Below are 16886 nucleotides of genomic sequence, written 5' to 3' on the forward strand. Positions count from 1 at the left end.
CATTTGCTACAATCACAGTAAATATGTTTCTTTGTATAAAGGGGCAGCCTTTGTTTGGAGTTTAAAATATCCCCAACTGCAAGATTACATATATAAAAAATCCAGTTGTTGCTCATATAATAATGCATTATTCAAATTAAATGCTGTACTCTCTAGAATAAGATAAAATGGAAATAATTTATTCATAAGATTCATATTTAAACCATAATTACTTACAAAATATATCCTAAGAATTATCATTCCATTGAGCTTCAATTGGAACAAACATATAATCACTTAAAAGCAGTTACTTAAACTAAAAATAAGAGATATATTACTTTTAAAGGCAGATAAAAACTATTGTCAAGTTTCTTGTTGTGCTTCTGAATGTTCAGTAGCAGGCTCATTTGAAGGTGGAATCAACCCTGAAGGGAACTCACTTATACTTTCAGAATGCGGGGGTGGGAGGTGGGGGAAGAAATCCAGCTCTTGGGGGGAGATAATGAGGAAAACACCATGGTCCTATTGGAAATGCAGGGGGTAGTGGGCCTGGTGGAAGATATTCTTGAGTTTCTCCTTACATGTTTCCTGAAGGAGGTGAAGGGAAAAAGGGCTCTCTCATGAACTGACTCTTGGATCCACTGAAAACAAAGGACCTCTGATTGGAAAAGGTAAGAAAGCAAAATCAGAGCCAATTCCTTGGTTTTAAGCAGGGAGAGATGAATCAGGCACATTGGAATCACCAAGATTGACTTTGGTTTCATTTCTACTGGATTCCACTTCTGAAGATGTAGGCCCATCCATTTTATCCAAAGGCGGCATAGATGAAACTTCTGAGTTCTACTGATCCAGGTCTTCTACCATAATTAGAATAACATCCATCTTGCCTTTGTAGAGGAAGCTGTGGATTAGAGTATGGTTGGCCTGGTGGAGGGATCATTATCCTAAGGGCCTGTTCCCATGGAGGTGCCAGAGGCCCAGTGTCAAAAAGTGCTCTCTGAGGATCAGTTAAATTATCAAAGTTTGATTCCCTTCTTTTCTTGCTACTCGGACATTCCAGAGGATTCTCTGGGACCTTGAACCTCTATCTCCTCCCTCTTGTACCAAAGGTGAGAGTATGAGTGGACCCTTATTTTCTGAATGAGAAGGACTTATTTCACATGAAACTTGACCCAAATGTGAGGGACCATTTGGGGAATTCTCTCTGCCAAAGGGTGTATTTGAAACATCAGGCACAGAAGGATCTTTTTCTACAAGTTTAAATTTGAACCCCATTTCAGTTATTTTTTCTCTGTTTTGAGCATTTTGTGGCCTTAAATCACTCTGAGCTGCCAACTCATTACCATGTGCTTTTTTTCTCACAGTACATAACATGCCCCTGATAAAAATAAATGGTTCTCTCCAATTCTTCTTCAAGATCTTTGGCTCACTTTCTATAGGTCTCAAGCAGTTTTGTTGTATGGCTGATCTTTTCTTCCACTTTGGAAAGTTTCTCCTCTTGCTCTACTCAGTAATATTCCTCTCCTATTAATTTCCTTTGGAGTTCCATTACATTTTCTTGACATAGTTCCATCATGACTTTAACTTTCAGCTGAAAATTCTGATTCTCACTTTCAAACTGTGTATTTTCTGCTTGCAAAGATGCTTGTTCTGTCTTAAGATTTTTAAGATGTTGTATAATGTCTTCTTTTGTTTTAATTACCTCAGATAATAAAGTATAAAAAAATGATTTCTTTCTCTTTCTAAGATTGTAAAAGAGGCCTTTAACTTAGCAAAATAAACCAGAATCTTCAAGGCCCCTTTTGGCTGATCTTCTAAGTGAGCACCAATTTCTAATTCATTCTCCATTTCAAACTCCAAGTTACCTTCATCTTTTAGGACTTCTCCAACCACAGGGGCCCAATTTTGAATCTGCAGCAAGTGTTCAGTCAGAGACTTAATGTGATTTTCTTTATCTCTTAGAACTTGTTCTGCATGTATTTTAGAGTGTTCAAATAACTTTTTTTTTTATTTATTAAGGCCATTTACTTTTTCTTTCCATACCTTAACTTCTTTCAAAAGCTGTTTCTGACATTCCTGAAGTTGGGAATTTTCATTCCAAGCCTCTTTTATAGCAACCATAACTTCTTCTTCATTCATTTGAAATATTCTCAAGGCTTTTTTTAGCTTCAGATATTTGGGATTTTGATTCATCTTCTAGGAACTTAATCCTTTTTGATATATCCACCTTCAATTCATCCTGTTGACAATGTTTAGTTTTCTCTTCTTTTAGCTCTTTTTCTAGAAAGAGTATTTCATCTTCAAGTTTAGATATGGACCTATCCAGGTTTTCATATATTGCCTCCAAATTTTCTGCTTCTATTGACTTCTTCAACAAAATGCCATCTTTTAGCAATGACTCTAAGCCTTCTACTGTTTTTGAACAAGGCTGTTTCAAGTAGTTCACATTTTTCTCCAAGTTGTCCAGAAAGTTTTAGAGCAAGTTTTTTTTTCTCTTCTCATGTAATGCCTGCTTCTCACAGACTGATAACTTCTCCACAAAAACAAGAGAACAACAAAAAATCCAATAGCTATACATATCACCAATTCCCATGAACATCCATAAGGACTAGGGTGTGTTTCCATGTCTTCAGACAATGCAAACCACAACCCTGCTTACTTCTTCCAGTACCACCTGCAACTATGGCTGAGGGGCAGCCGTTGCCCCATCCATCATGTGAAGGCTGCTTTGACTATTCCCTCCACAACCACACCATGCCCAGCCACACCAAAACAGGCTGTGGACACTCAGGCCTTTGGTCAGAAACAAACATGCACTAGGCAACGGAGCAGACCATTGTGAACCATCAGTGGAGAGGGGACCTGTGGGCATGCCTATGAGGAGCCCTGGTCATGGGCTCCCAGGGGCCTAGCACACTCATGCTCCCTGTCAGAGAAATATTGGCCCCTTCACTATGTTGTGCATCCCAAAGCATCACAGGTTCAAGATTGTCCCAATCAAGCCAGAGAGGAGTCATCTCCAGGTCACTCACCCATTAGTTTGGTTTAGGACAGGCCAAAGCAGAACTCTATACAGTCATAATGTCACCCAGTTTGATGTCAGTAAAATTCTAAATCTCTGTAAAAATTTTTAAAAGGTAGTAAATCATATATTTATGTTTGTACCACATGCCCTTTTGTTTTAATGACTCATTCCTTTCCATCCTGCCCTGTCTCCTATTTTTTCCTTCCTTTCTTTCTTCCTTCCACCTTCCTTCCTTCCTTCCTTCTTTCCTTCCTTTCTCCCTTCATTCCTTCCTTCTTTCTCCCTTTCCTTTTCTTGCAGTGTTGGTGGTTAAACTTCAAGACCTCGTACATGCTAGGCAATCTCTCTAGCAGTAAGCTCCATCTACAGCCCTGTTGAGACTTTCTATACAAGCCATGTGAATTCTTGCCATAGAAAAAAATCTCACATTAGATTATTTTAAGAGTAATTTTAGAAGAGTTGCAAACATTGGCACAAGTAGTTTGAATAAGTTATTTTTTAAGAAGTACAGCATATCTAATGTTTCTAAAGAAGGAGCTTAAAACTTGAGTTGGTTTTCATGTCAGTTTTTAAAGATTACTATTTATTTAAGAGTCTTCAAAATCATTTTTCAGATGTTCTTATCACTTCTCATAGGATGTAAACACTTCTAAGCAAGCTGGTCATTATAAATATATAGCAATGAGAAGGATAAGATAAGTGAGATCCTGCCTCAAACAAAACCAAATAAAATGTTGCATGGGATTCTCACACAGACAGGGGACACCAGTGTATTCAACAGGAAGCAGTGTTTATTTGTGTCCATCCAGGCTCAGTGGATTATTATCCAAAGGCTGATAATTTAGTGTAGGGAGTGATCCCTTATATAGTCTGGTTAGTTTCCTTTTACATACTAATTTTGTCTTCATATGAGGTAATACATATTCTTGTTTGGGCATTCTATTTCTATACTACAAAGTAGCAAGAATGTTCAAAACTGATTTCACAAGGGCTCACAATGATACAGATGGCATCATGTTCTCTTTCCTTTTTTCTGAGAAATCTCTACCACAAAATGATAAAGCATCCCTGGCTTCTATTCCCAGTACCAAACCAAACAAATGCCAGATGCACTTCATTTAGGGCAGAAAATTTAGCATTATAATGAGATAGAGTGAGTAAAGTTTGCCCTAGGTTCCTTAGAAGAGGAGCTCTGTATCTTTGACTAGTTTAAGTTGGTTCTGCTAGGACTTTTCTAAAGAGCAGTTCTAAACAAAGAAACAACTTCAAATGATGATAGCAGTGAACTTCAGGTAATGTTAGCAGTGAGCAGCTCTCTACCTGCAATCACAAGCATTCCTAAGTTCCTGTCTGGCATCTCACCACTTTGAAGACTGTTTCCTGGTGGGGAGAAAATTCTGAAGGGGGGCAGAAGTTGACATCTGGATCTCTTGAGGAAACCCCTTCCTCTTAGGCTGTACTAACCAACTCCCTGGTAGAAACTATAGTATCTGAGATGCAGAGATTTTGAATGGTCTCCAAAGATAGGGCTTTGAGCCCTGATTTCAGGCCTTGACTTCACTCCACATCCCTGGGTTGTGGTTGTTTTCTGGGATAACTCAAGGCCCTGATTTTGGAGGATTTTATTTACATCGGACATCTATGCCTTCCAGTTCACTGAGGGCTTCAATTATAGTACCTGGAATTGGGGAGGTTCTCCAGGCAGGGGATTCAGTCTTTCTAGCAGTCTATCTTGACCTTGACAAGGTCAAGGCCTTGGAGCTACCCAGTAGACTCCCTTTGGGCTGTTACGTATGGTGTTGGGACTTAGCCGTTGTTGCCAGACAGGTGTTTCACCCTTGTGTCCAGGATCTTCCTCCCTGAGGTAGTAGTTACTCTTTGATGGAGGCTGAAGGCTATCTAGGTGCCAGCCACTTACCTTTCTCACTTGCTTTGCCCAGTGGTATCAGAATAAGCTTTCTCTCTTACAGCCCATTTTCCCAAGGCCTAGGTGACCCATGAGGTTTTAAAGGCTAGTTGTGTGGTAGTGGGTGGAGCCACTCTGCATTCTGCAAGGGACATCCTTGTTCTGAGGGGTTGCAGTGATAGGAATCTCCTGCACATTTTCTTTTAAACTATCTTGACAGTGGGATTGTGATGGATGCAGTCAGGAATTCCTTTAAATCAGCTGTCATTTGTGGCTAGTGATGGACCCAGAAGCCTGTAGTCCTGGGCTAGAGAGGAGGAAGCATTTCTGGGCACATTGTACAGGAGAGAAATTGCTGGTTAGGGGTATAAAGAGGGTGGGAAAGGTTGAAAACGCCTCTTAAGACCTTCCTGAGACACTTGGTGAGAGGTGCCAAGAGGACAGGTAGGGCTCCTGACCCACCAGCTCATGAGCCATCCCTGCTCAATAGCCATAGATTCAAAGCCACATCTTCATGCAGTGCTGACTGCCAAGCAGTGCCTGAAGTTCAGAAGGCCAGAGAAGTTCAGGTCTTGGTGGGATTACTTCAGGATCCAGCAGTGATGACAGGCTTGCTGGCCATTCACTGGTATGAATCAAGAGGTGGTAGCTAAGTTCTCCAGGCCATGAGTGTGGCTTAGTGCAGAGATACAACCTGATACAAAGAGCTTCTTCATGTTCTGGGATTTCAGACATGTTCTGAGTATCACAGTTAGATTGTGGCATGAGCAGAATCATATGTAATAGAAGAGAATCTGTCACCGAGAGAGGACACATGAGTTGCCCAAGTCACACATCTCAGGAGTGGCTCAACCCAGGTTAAATTTAGGCATTGTCTCTTGACTCAGTCCCTCACACACTCAGCTCAGGGAGCTGCTTTCAGTGATGGGTCAGCAGCTCTAGAAGATGGTCCTGGTGACCACAGTGTGCTGTCCCAGTGGCAGGTTTTTGCACTCACTGTGCTCTGCTATCCTCAAAAGGACCTTAGATAAAGGTGATCTGCATGGTGTAGGAGAGAAAATAGAAGCCTGAAGGTGTGCTGGGATTTGGCAATAAGCACACAATTAGTAAGCAGCAAATAGGGACTAGACCAGGCATCTACAAGCTCTTTGTTCATTGGCCTGACCTCATGACTTCTTATTGATGAGGAAGCTCATGGAAATCAGGACTAGACCTGCCTGTGTGAGAGGAAGATGGAGGTGGAAGGCAGACTCTTACCCACTTCCTGTGTAGCAGCTGTGAGGTTGGCTTTGACTGTCCTGGGGACAGATGGGGAATCTAGTAAATGTTTTTCTTTCCCCTTTGATATTACCATAATGGGACATTGCTTAAAATTAATTTTTAGTAAGTGTTTAAAATATTTATTTATTGGTGCTGGGTTCAGATCCAAGGACTTTGTACATGCTATGTGCAGACTCAACACTGAGCTACTTCCCTAGCTCCTGATCTGAATTAGGAAAAAGTTTTCCTCTTTCCAGAGGTTAGCCAAGATGAATTTAATGAATATAGTCAATTTCTAAGACTTATGGGAAAAGTATTTGTCAAAAAGTAAGGTAAGTTTCCTCCGTCACTGCCAATTTCTGTCTTTAGAAGGCTTGTGTTGATGTACATCACAGAAGTGTGAGTGTAGAGGAAGCCCTCTTGAGTGCTGTTAATGATCCAGAAGGAGTTTCTCTTCCTAATGTCTTCAGGGAACACCCAGTTGCTGTGTAGTGGCAGTACATCTAATCTAGGGCTTTGCTTGTCTACAGGCTTAATGGTGACTTTTAAGCCTGTCCAACTTTTTGCACACCAACACTGGTGTCACATACAATGGAAGTGAGTAATAAGTAAATGAAGTGGAAGAAGCCAAGTACATACTCAGACCAAGCCTTTGGGCAATCTGCTGGATGGTGTGGGCATGAGAGGAGCAGTAGAGGATCCTAGGTGTTTAGCATGGCCTCTGTGCTGAGCACTTATGAAGCACTCATGTTTGTGGAGCTGCAGCACCTTGATCCTAAGATGGAGGAGCAGACCTCACCCATGTGAGTCCCAATATGCTGTCATCCAGGCCTTAGACAGGTGACTGCCCCTCCTAAGCAGCCCCCTGGACAGGTAACTGATACAAGGTTCACAGCCCTTTCCCAACACCGAGAGCCCCAAGTGCTCCATTTATGTGGGTGTCCTTTTTCATACTTGCCCTGATAGAAATTAAAACTGAGAAATTTAAACAATACTGTTTTCATTTATGACTTCATTTGAAGGCAATATAAACCTGTTAATAGTAACATAAGAAATATCCTTTATATTAATTAACTCATTTATTTTAATTAGGTATATATGATAGAAGAATGCATTTTGATTCCTTTTATACAATTGTAGCACAGCTTTTCATTTCTCTGGTTGTACCCAATGTAGCATTGCACCATATGTGCAGTCATACCTGTACCTAGTTAATTATGTCCATCTCATTCCCATGTTCCCTTCCCATCCTCCCTCAACTTTGAGTCATTTTCCCTTCTTTGTGTCTTCTTCCCTCCCCCCCCCCCCATTATGGATCATCATTCACTATCAGAGAGAACACTCAGTCTTTGGTTTTTCTGGAATTGGTTTACATTGCTTAGCATAATATTCTCCGGCTCCATCCATTTACCTACAAAAGCCATAATTTTATTCTCTTTTAATGCTGAGTAATATTCCATTGTGTGTGTGTGTATGTATGTATGTGTATATATATATATATATATATATATATATATATATATATATATATATATATATATATCACAGTTTCATTATCTATTCATCTATTGAAGTGCATCTAGGATGCTTCCACAGTTTAGCTATTGTAAATTGAACTGCTATAAATATTGTCTGCATTACTAAGCCATAGTCCCAGCCCATATTAACCATTTTTATGTGCACACAGAATTCAGAAGTGCTCAGTAATTCACTATAACCACCATCTGTTGCTAGACTTCATCTTTATAACAGAAACTCTGTACTGATGAAATAATGCCATCCCACTGCCCCTCATCCAGTCCCCTGCCTTCTGTTTCTGTGGGTTTGATGACTCTAGATACATCATCTATAGAATTATGTACTAAATGTCCTTTTGTGATTGTGTGACTACACTTAACATAATGTGGGGAGAATTATATTCCATTGTGTGGATGGACAACATGTTTATCCATTCCTCCATCAATGGATGCTTGCATTGGTTCCAGGGGATTAGGCTCCACAGGTGTAGATTGGGATATGCTGTCTTTAAATCTAGATTCTCGCCCAATGCTAAAACTAAATATTCAAGGACATGAATTTAATGGGCTACTGGATACAGATGCAGACCTTAGCATCATATCTCGTCAAGAATGGCCAAAACATTGGCCATTACAAGAAGCTTTGAGGCATAGGAGTGGTGACTAATCCCCATAGAAGTGCAATGGTATTAGATTGGAAGGATCCTGAAGGATGTGAAGGAACTATACAGCCATATATATTGGATCATCTTCCTATAAATTTATGGGGACAAGATGTCCTAGATCAATTAGGTTTGACATTAACAAATAACATCAACCCAAATGCGCCCACTATTAGGACTAGACAATGTTTTAGGAAAGGAAAAAGATTAGGAGAACAAGAACAAGGTATAGCAGCACCAATTCAAATAGATCAAGGAATAGAGAGACATGAATTGGGTTTTCAGAAGAGGTCACTGAGACAATAAAAATTACTTGGAAATCAGAAAGACCAGTATAGGTTCCTCAGTGGCCCCTGACTAAAGAAAAGATACAAGCAGCCCATGACTTGGTCAAACAACAATTAGAGGAGGGACATATACAACCTTCCGTATCTTCCTATAATACTCCCATTTTTGTCATTAAAAAGAAATCTGGTAAATGGAGATTACTGCAAGATTTAAGAGCCATTAATAATGAGATGGTTATTATGGGACCTGCTCAATCGGGGATTCCTCAATTTTCTTCTTTGCCAAACACCTGGTACATTTTAGCTATAGATATTAAAGATTGTTTTTGTTTTTCAATTCCAATTCATCCTGAGGATAGTCCATGTTTTGCATTTACTATCCCTGCACTAAATCATGAAGGTCCTGATCAGAGATATGAATGGAAAATACTCACTCAAGGGATGGCTAACAGCCCAAGTATGTGTCAAATTTATGTTACCAAAGCAATCCAGCCACTTAGAAATCAAAATCCTGAACTACAAATATTTCACTATATGGATGATGTATTATTAGCACATAAAGATAAAAACATATTGCTAGAATGTTATGCTGCACTTACAAATTTATTAAAAAAATTATAATCCAGAGATAGCAATAAAGTACTATTAAATGTTCCAATTAATTATTTAGGAGTTCTATTATCCTCAATCATGATCTGTCCACCAAAAATTCAAATACAAGTAGATCAACTCAAATCACTGAACGACTTTAAAAAGTTATTAAGAGACATAAATTGGATAAGGCCTTATCTAGGCATACCAACAGCAGTGTTGAGACCTTAATTTGATTTCCTAAAAGGTCCATCAGATCCAAATTCACCTTGAATGTTAACACCTGAAGCAAGAAAGGCATTAAAAATTATTGAAACATATATGGAAAATATGCATTTAGATAGAATTGATATAAGTTTGCCTTTATTATTTATTGTAATACCAACAAAAATATTCCTACATGAGTATTTTGGCAAGAAGGTCCATTATTGTGGATACATTTATCTTATTCTCCTAACACTATTCTTACTAGGTATCCTGAGGCTTCAGGATGATTAATACTATAAGGAATAAAAGCAGCAAAGGGAGTGTTTTGAATTTCTCCCAATAAAATTATTATTCCATATACTATGGATCAAATTGATGAGTTAGCTAATGAGTTAAAAACTTGGGCAATAATCATGTGCAAATCTAATGTTTCATTTGATAACCACTTACCATCTAATCCTTTATTGTCTTTTTGGTCTTGGCATCCTATAGTTTTTCCAAAAATGACAAGAAAAACACCTATCATGAATGCTCCAAATATATTCACTGATGGGTCAAATAATGTTACAGCAGCAGTAGTTACCCCTGATCAAATATTTACATTTTGAGTACCCAAATAATCAGCTCAAAAGGTAGAGCTTAAGGCAGTATTACAAGCTTTTGTGATGTTTAAAGATTCTGTATTTAATTTATTTTCTGATAGTCAGTATATAGTTAATGCTATAGTATCCCTTGAAGATGCTGGTAGGATTTCTCCTTCCTCTACTGATTTCTCTTTGTTTTCCACTATACAAAGTCTAATCTGGGACAGAAAAGATCCATTCTTTATAGGACATATCAAAGCTCATACAGGATTGCCTGGAGCCCTTAGTTTGGGCAATGATTTAGCAGATAAAACTACACATGATATACATATTTTCTCTATACTAGAAGAAGCTACAAATTTTCATAAAGGGTTCCATGTCAATGCTAATACTTTACAAAAGCATTTTAAAATAACTAAGGAACAAGCTAGACAAATAATAAAACAATGTCAAAATTGTGTTACCTTTTTACCACAAATTAATCTTGGAGTCAATCCTAGAGGACTGATACCTAATCATATTTGGCAGATGGACTTCACACACTTGCCAGAATTTGGAAAATTAAAATATTTGCATGTTACAGTTGATACTTCTTCCAGATTTTTGATGGGCTCCCTTCATGCCGGAGAAAAAACTAAAGATATTATAGATCATTACTTACAAAATTTTGCCACTGTGGGCATTCCAAAACAGTTAAAAAAGGATAATGGTCCTGTTTATACTTCTATATCTTTTAAACAATTTTGCTCATCATTTGGCATTACTCACATAACAGGAATTCCATACAATCCACAGGGACAAGGCATAGTTGAAAGAGCTCATCAAACTATTAAAATGTACTTATTAAAGCAAAAAGAGGGATTTGAAAAGGGGTATATATCCCCCAAAGATAAAATTAAAATAACCCTTTTTACTCTAAACTTTTTAAATTTGGATTCATCAGGGCTTAGTGCTGTGGAAAGGCATATGTGTCCAAAAATGTACATAAGCCTAAGGTACTTTGGAAGGATATTCTAAGAGGACAATGGAAAGGTCCTGACCCAGTGATTGTCTGGAGTTGGGGTTCTGTTTGTGTGTTTCCAAAGAGAGAACAGCAGCCGATTTGGATTCCAGAGAGACTACCCAAAGCAATTTCTACAGACCAAAAAGAAGATGATTTGACTCAAATCCATAACAGCTGATATCCAGAGCTCCAGGTTGGCTATTCTTACATCTGCAACAGTGATTAACCGAGATGCTTTTTTCAATATCTATTTTATTAGTGCCCTTTCCCACATCATGAAGTTCTATTTTATTTTTTGAGCTCATACAGACCTAGGTTAATGTTTTCTCTGATCAGTTTTATTTTTTGACTATGGAGTTTTTAAACATTGCAACGGAGATTTCACCTGTGTAAAGCTACAAGGCCTTTACTATTGCCTTATGTGTTGTATGTTATATGTGCACACTTGTGTTTTGTGTTGTATGTCTGTATGTGCGTATGTCCATATATCACATATGAGGAGCGCTCATAAAAAAATGGATCCAATTTTTTTTTTTTATTCACGTGATTTAAATGGTTTAATTTAAATTGGGTAAACAGCTGTTGAGGATTGTTTTAATATGTGAACAAAAAAGCAGGTTAACAGATCTGTTTGTTTACTTTCACCTTTCCTTTTCATTATATTTAATAATTCTGTTCAGGATAATATCAACTGTTCAGGAAATTGTTTTCTTAGTACCTGTTGGAATGTTACATATATTTTTTAGCCATCATTGCCAGAATTCCTATCTTCATCCCAGTGCCGGTGAAGACAAAGATAAAACCAAACTACAGCTTCTTCGATAGTTATCACAACAAACTGTATAAACTGATGCATCAATGAATAATAACTCAACAAATAATGCTCAATCAAGGAGTTGATTTACTTTGGGAGGAAATGGACATATTGATGGATTCCTCTGCTTTGAACTGCTTGTAGAACTTGCCTGGACTATGTATCACTTGTATGCATTGTGAACTATCTGTTGATGCAGCGAATTGTGGTAGTGTTGGTGTATCTTTGCAGATGGTGTCATTGGTGGTACAATTTTTCCAAAAGGAGCCATCAATTGGCTTGGTGTCATGGCATTTTGTATCCTCCTCCCTTCTGCTAGTGATGGTCTAAAATTTGGGGGCCAACAGAGGTGAGGCAAAGAACCTCACCCCCCCAGTGGCACCAAGGCCAAATTTGGGGGCCAACAGAAGTGAAGCAAAGAACCTCACCCCCCCACACTGGTGCAAAGGCCAAATTTGAGGGCCAACAGATGTGAGGCAAAGAACCTCACCCCCCACTGTGCAAAGGCCTATCCACAAGTATGGCTGTATGCTGGACTGATAGTCAGTGATGGGTAGGATCCAATTGCAGTGGTACCAACCTAAGACAGGAGGCTGACGCCTTGAGGTCAGCTCATCCTATGACGTGTAAGGACCATATGTAGTATTGGACAGCCTAAGAGGCACAGTCCCTAAGCCACATTGCTTGTTGTTTAATTAAACAGAAGGGGGGAGATGTTGAGGGCCACAGCCAAGTTGGGATGACGCATGGCATTTTTGCCAGAAGTAGTGGTTGAGAGGTGACGCTAGCGAGCCATTAAGATGATGACTTTTGAGTTCTGGCGGAGTTCCCATTGAGTTCTGCTTCAGCTCTCACGGGATTTCCTGAGAGTTCCCATTGGTTGGGGAAGTACTGGAGGAGGGATATTTCCAGTTGCTGGTTGCTGGAGGAGCCGCATGGCATTCGGGAGAGTTCCCTGGAGCATGTGTGGAGTGTGCTGGTGGAGTTCAGAAATAAAGTTTGTTCCTGCTTCAGTAGCTCGTGATTTGTGCCCACCCAGACTGTGGCAGGCTGTTACATTACACACCAGCTTATCTCAGGTGATACATGTGTGTTCAACTCTGAGTCGAATTCAAATAGGCAAATAGGCTATCTAAATACCAAATAAGTCAGAGAGTTTACCTTTATATGAGGTGACACACCACATGGACATAAGAGCTCTCTAGAGCCAGGAGTTGTTTCAAGTGGTAAAATAAGATTGCAGACCTAGGAACAGCTGAATATGTGCCATATTCTGAAGCCCCAGGACAGTTTATCACTATGTCCATAAGCCAAGAAGGCCCTTCTCTCCAGCACAAGGACATGGGAAATATGAGTCCCTTTGTGAGGGAGGAAGAATGTGCCATCCTCCTACCCCTTAATGGCTGGGGAATTCTCTGAGCACTTGTATTTTTGATTAATTTTATTGCTGTGTAGAGCTGGAAATTCTGACATCCAGGTCAATTCTTTGTGTCTCCGAGAGCAGGAATAGAATCTGGGTGCCTGTCACCACAACGTTTGCCCATGTTTTTTTACTCAGGGTAGGGAAAATCCCTACAGACAAATGGGACACTGGGTAACAAAGGTGCTACATGATCAAACCTGGGGCCATCACATGCAAATGTTCACTCACCTGTGTACACAATGTCATAGGATGAGAACACAGGAGGCTTTGTGGAGGCTGCCCCTCAAGGGGCACACTGGGACAAGCATGGCAGGGAAATTCACTTTCTGCCCCCTCCTCTTGTGCACACTGTCAGTGTTGTGTGTCTTCCTGCCCATGTATGCCAATACAAGTGCATGCTGGGAAATGACCTGGGAGAGTTGGGAATGGTTGGTGGGTAAGAACTCCAGCTGCTTGGTGAGGGCATAGTTGGCTGTGCATCCACAAACATGTGAATCAACTATTCTGTGCCAGTTTTATCAGCTTGAAAATGGAGTAGGGACAGGGCCTCCCCAGGGCATGATGAGGATGTGATGATATAGTTCATGCAAAACTCTTACAAAGGCACCTGCCTCATGTGTACTCAACAGGCATTATCTGTTGTGTTATCTATTCCAGTAATAATAGTAAAATAATACAATTTCTGGGACAAAGGGGGAATATCCATTAGAAAAAATAAAATCTAGCACCATGAAGAGCCACTCCATGTTTTGCTTTCATAGGGAGCAGGAAGTGATTCAGGGTTAAATAAAATGGTTAAATAAATAATTAACACATTAATTAATTAGAGCATGTCATTTGAGAGATTAAATTCAGAAAACAATAATCACCCATAAGTACCTAGTACCATGCAAAAGAGATCAAAATGAGTCAGCTGCATCTCCACTTAAAACAAAATTATAGGGCACGAGAGTGATGAAGAGTACAGGAAACATGGTTTATCTCAGGAAAGTACTTACTCAACCCCTAACCAATGGCTAAGGGGGATCTCAGGGAACAGGGTGTCAGACACAGTTAAAGCTGCCAGGAACCTAGTGGTGAACTTGCACAACTATAACAGAAAGGAAACTGACCCCATTGTGGAGGGTGTTTCACCCAACCTCCCAGTGCAGCAGGGGTTGGGCCCTCTGTGGAAGATACAGAAACATAAGCTAAGTGCAGAGATTCTACTGCAGATGTGCCTGGTCTATTGAGAGGGTGAGAGTACATGGGAGGGATTTTGTGGAAGAGTGGACTCATCACTCAGAGGAGGTAGCATCAGCGTGAGAAGAGTGAAGATAAGTGCCCTGGGGACTGTGGGTGAAGTCCTTCATTAAAATGTGTACTTCAGGAAAGTGGATACCTGCATAGACCTGGCCCTTTTCACCCACATTCAAGCAGTCATCTAAAGCAGGGCATTTTAGGACAACTTCCATAGATGTCATTCACCCCAAATCCAGCTGGTGGTCTGCACTTCTTGTGGAGGCCCAGGGAACAGGAAACAATATATTTTCAGCATTGCCAGGCTGTGAGCTCTTCACCTGAATCCCCACTCTACTTCATGCAGCGTAGGGCAGGAGGAGGGAGTTGCCATGTTCCAGTGAATAACAGGAAAAGTGCAAAGGGTCAGAAATCTCAATGTGAGAGTAAATGAAGGCCTAGAGGTGGAAGGCCCAGATAATGAGGGTCTGAGAGTCCAAGGAGTAAAGAAAATGTGGACCATGTGATTCAATTACATCAAGAGGCTTTCTGACAGAGAAACTGAATATAAATGCTAGTAATGACCAAGATGAGAGGCAATCCTTTTGGAAACAGCAACACATCAAGAAGTTGGTCAAAATAACATTGAGTGGAACAGGCTAGACTTGCTAGTGGGTGTGCAGGTAGTATCCTACACAGAGATCTCAAGTGCTGCAGTCAAATGTGCTAGCAAATGATATTTTTTGGTTGAACCATCCTTTACATAATTCACACAAAGGCATCTGCTATAGTTTAAAAGTCCTTGAAAGACCCATGTGCTTAAGACTTGGTCACCAGCCTGTCAGTGCTACTTGGAGATAGTGAAATCTATAGGAGCTGGAACCTGGTAGAAGGAAGTTAGATCACCAGGGACATGCCTCCAAAAGGAATATTGGGAGTCCAGTCCTATCTCTCTCTTTTGCTTCCTGGCTGCCATGATATGATCAGCCTCTTTGGCCATGGGCTCTTGCCATGATGTGCTGCCTTTTGTCAGGCCCAAAGCAACAGAGCCAACATACCAGGAACTGAAACTCTGAAACCATGAGCCATATTAAATCTTCACTCCTTTAAGCTCATTTTTCTCAGTTGTTTTTGACAGCAATGGAAATCTGACATCTATGAGAAGTGGGTGGAAGGAAGAATGGCCAAAGAAATGCAGGACGTAAGCAGAGGTGCTACTGCTGCAGAATAAGGGAGTGGCTGCAGTCTATCATGGAAGAGCCATCAACTAGGTGTGAAAATAAACATTAGCCTGCCCAAGACTTGCTGTATGTCCAGGGCTATGCTAGAACTTGAATGAGTATCCTATTTAATTAGACTTATAGCAATTAGAAATAAAGGGGTTCTTACCAAGGAAATTTACTATGGAAAATTCAAAAAGCACAATTGGAAAAATAGCACATCTGGATCAAATGAAGACACAAGAAAGGCAACAATTCTTAGGCCATGAGAAAGCACAGGTTCTCTACAGGTAAGAAGGGGTAGAACATCCTACCAGGCCTGGGCATTGTATATGCTGCTGCTTCATTGTGTCATGAAGAATGTATATGCCCCTCCATTCTTCACTATTCAGCTCCTCCTCTCCACTAAGGCTGACCATGATGGCCCATGATTGTCATAACCCAAACATAAGTGAATCTACTGTTTTCTTGGAGCTCATAGTGATCTGATGTACACCATATCAGACAGCATGGTGTTGTATAAGGCCAAAGACCTGGACACAACCGGACCTTGGCTAACATTCCAAGTCCTGTCACTTCCTCTCTATAGAACCTTGGGCAAATAACCTGATCTCTTGGGACCTCAGATGCTACTTTACCAAAAGAAACACAGTATCCCTGCATTACAGGTGGTAGAACAAGATCTGAAGAAGTGGGGTAACTTACACAAGGCCATACAACTGATGAGCTGAAGACTGGGAACAAGGTCTTTGGACATGAGCCAAGGCTCATGGAGCACATAGGAAGTCAGCATCAGGCCCCCAGTGCTTCTGTTCCAAGCTCCACCTTCACCTCCCTCAGTTGTGAACTTCAAATAATACACACAGGACCATGTGCAAAAAATGGAAGTCTAAATATCTCTGTATATAGTACATTTTTCAGAAAATTCACTTGTTAATAAAACCTGAAAATTTCCCAACTTGGCTTAATGCTTTAGTTGTGTATTTTAATCATAAACATATAAGCCATTTGTAAACAAATAACTCATTTTCCATATTACCAACCAAATCTAAATAAATTATAGTGCTAAGAAGTGTTTGAATAATTAGTAATTAATACAATTTTTACATAGGTATTCAAGGTTCCTATTTAATTACAAGGTGAATCCTTCCAACAGTGGGTCTACCTTGATTAAAGATATGTAAAATTGT

The 16886-nt window shown here is 40.0% G+C and overlaps 2 pseudogenes; one reads left to right on the top strand and one right to left on the bottom strand.

Moving 5' to 3' along the window:
- Nucleotides 1-342: 342 nt before the first annotated feature.
- Nucleotides 343-2692, bottom strand: LOC114084081 (melanoma inhibitory activity protein 2-like; annotated as a pseudogene).
- Nucleotides 2693-6884: 4192 nt separating this feature from the next.
- Nucleotides 6885-16886, top strand: part of LOC114079480 (E3 ubiquitin-protein ligase SH3RF1-like) — a 52357-nt pseudogene continuing 42355 nt past the window's right edge.

The sequence above is a fragment of the Marmota flaviventris genome, chromosome 6, assembly GCF_047511675.1.
Source record: "Marmota flaviventris isolate mMarFla1 chromosome 6, mMarFla1.hap1, whole genome shotgun sequence".
NCBI classification, from domain to species: Eukaryota; Metazoa; Chordata; class Mammalia; order Rodentia; family Sciuridae; genus Marmota; species Marmota flaviventris.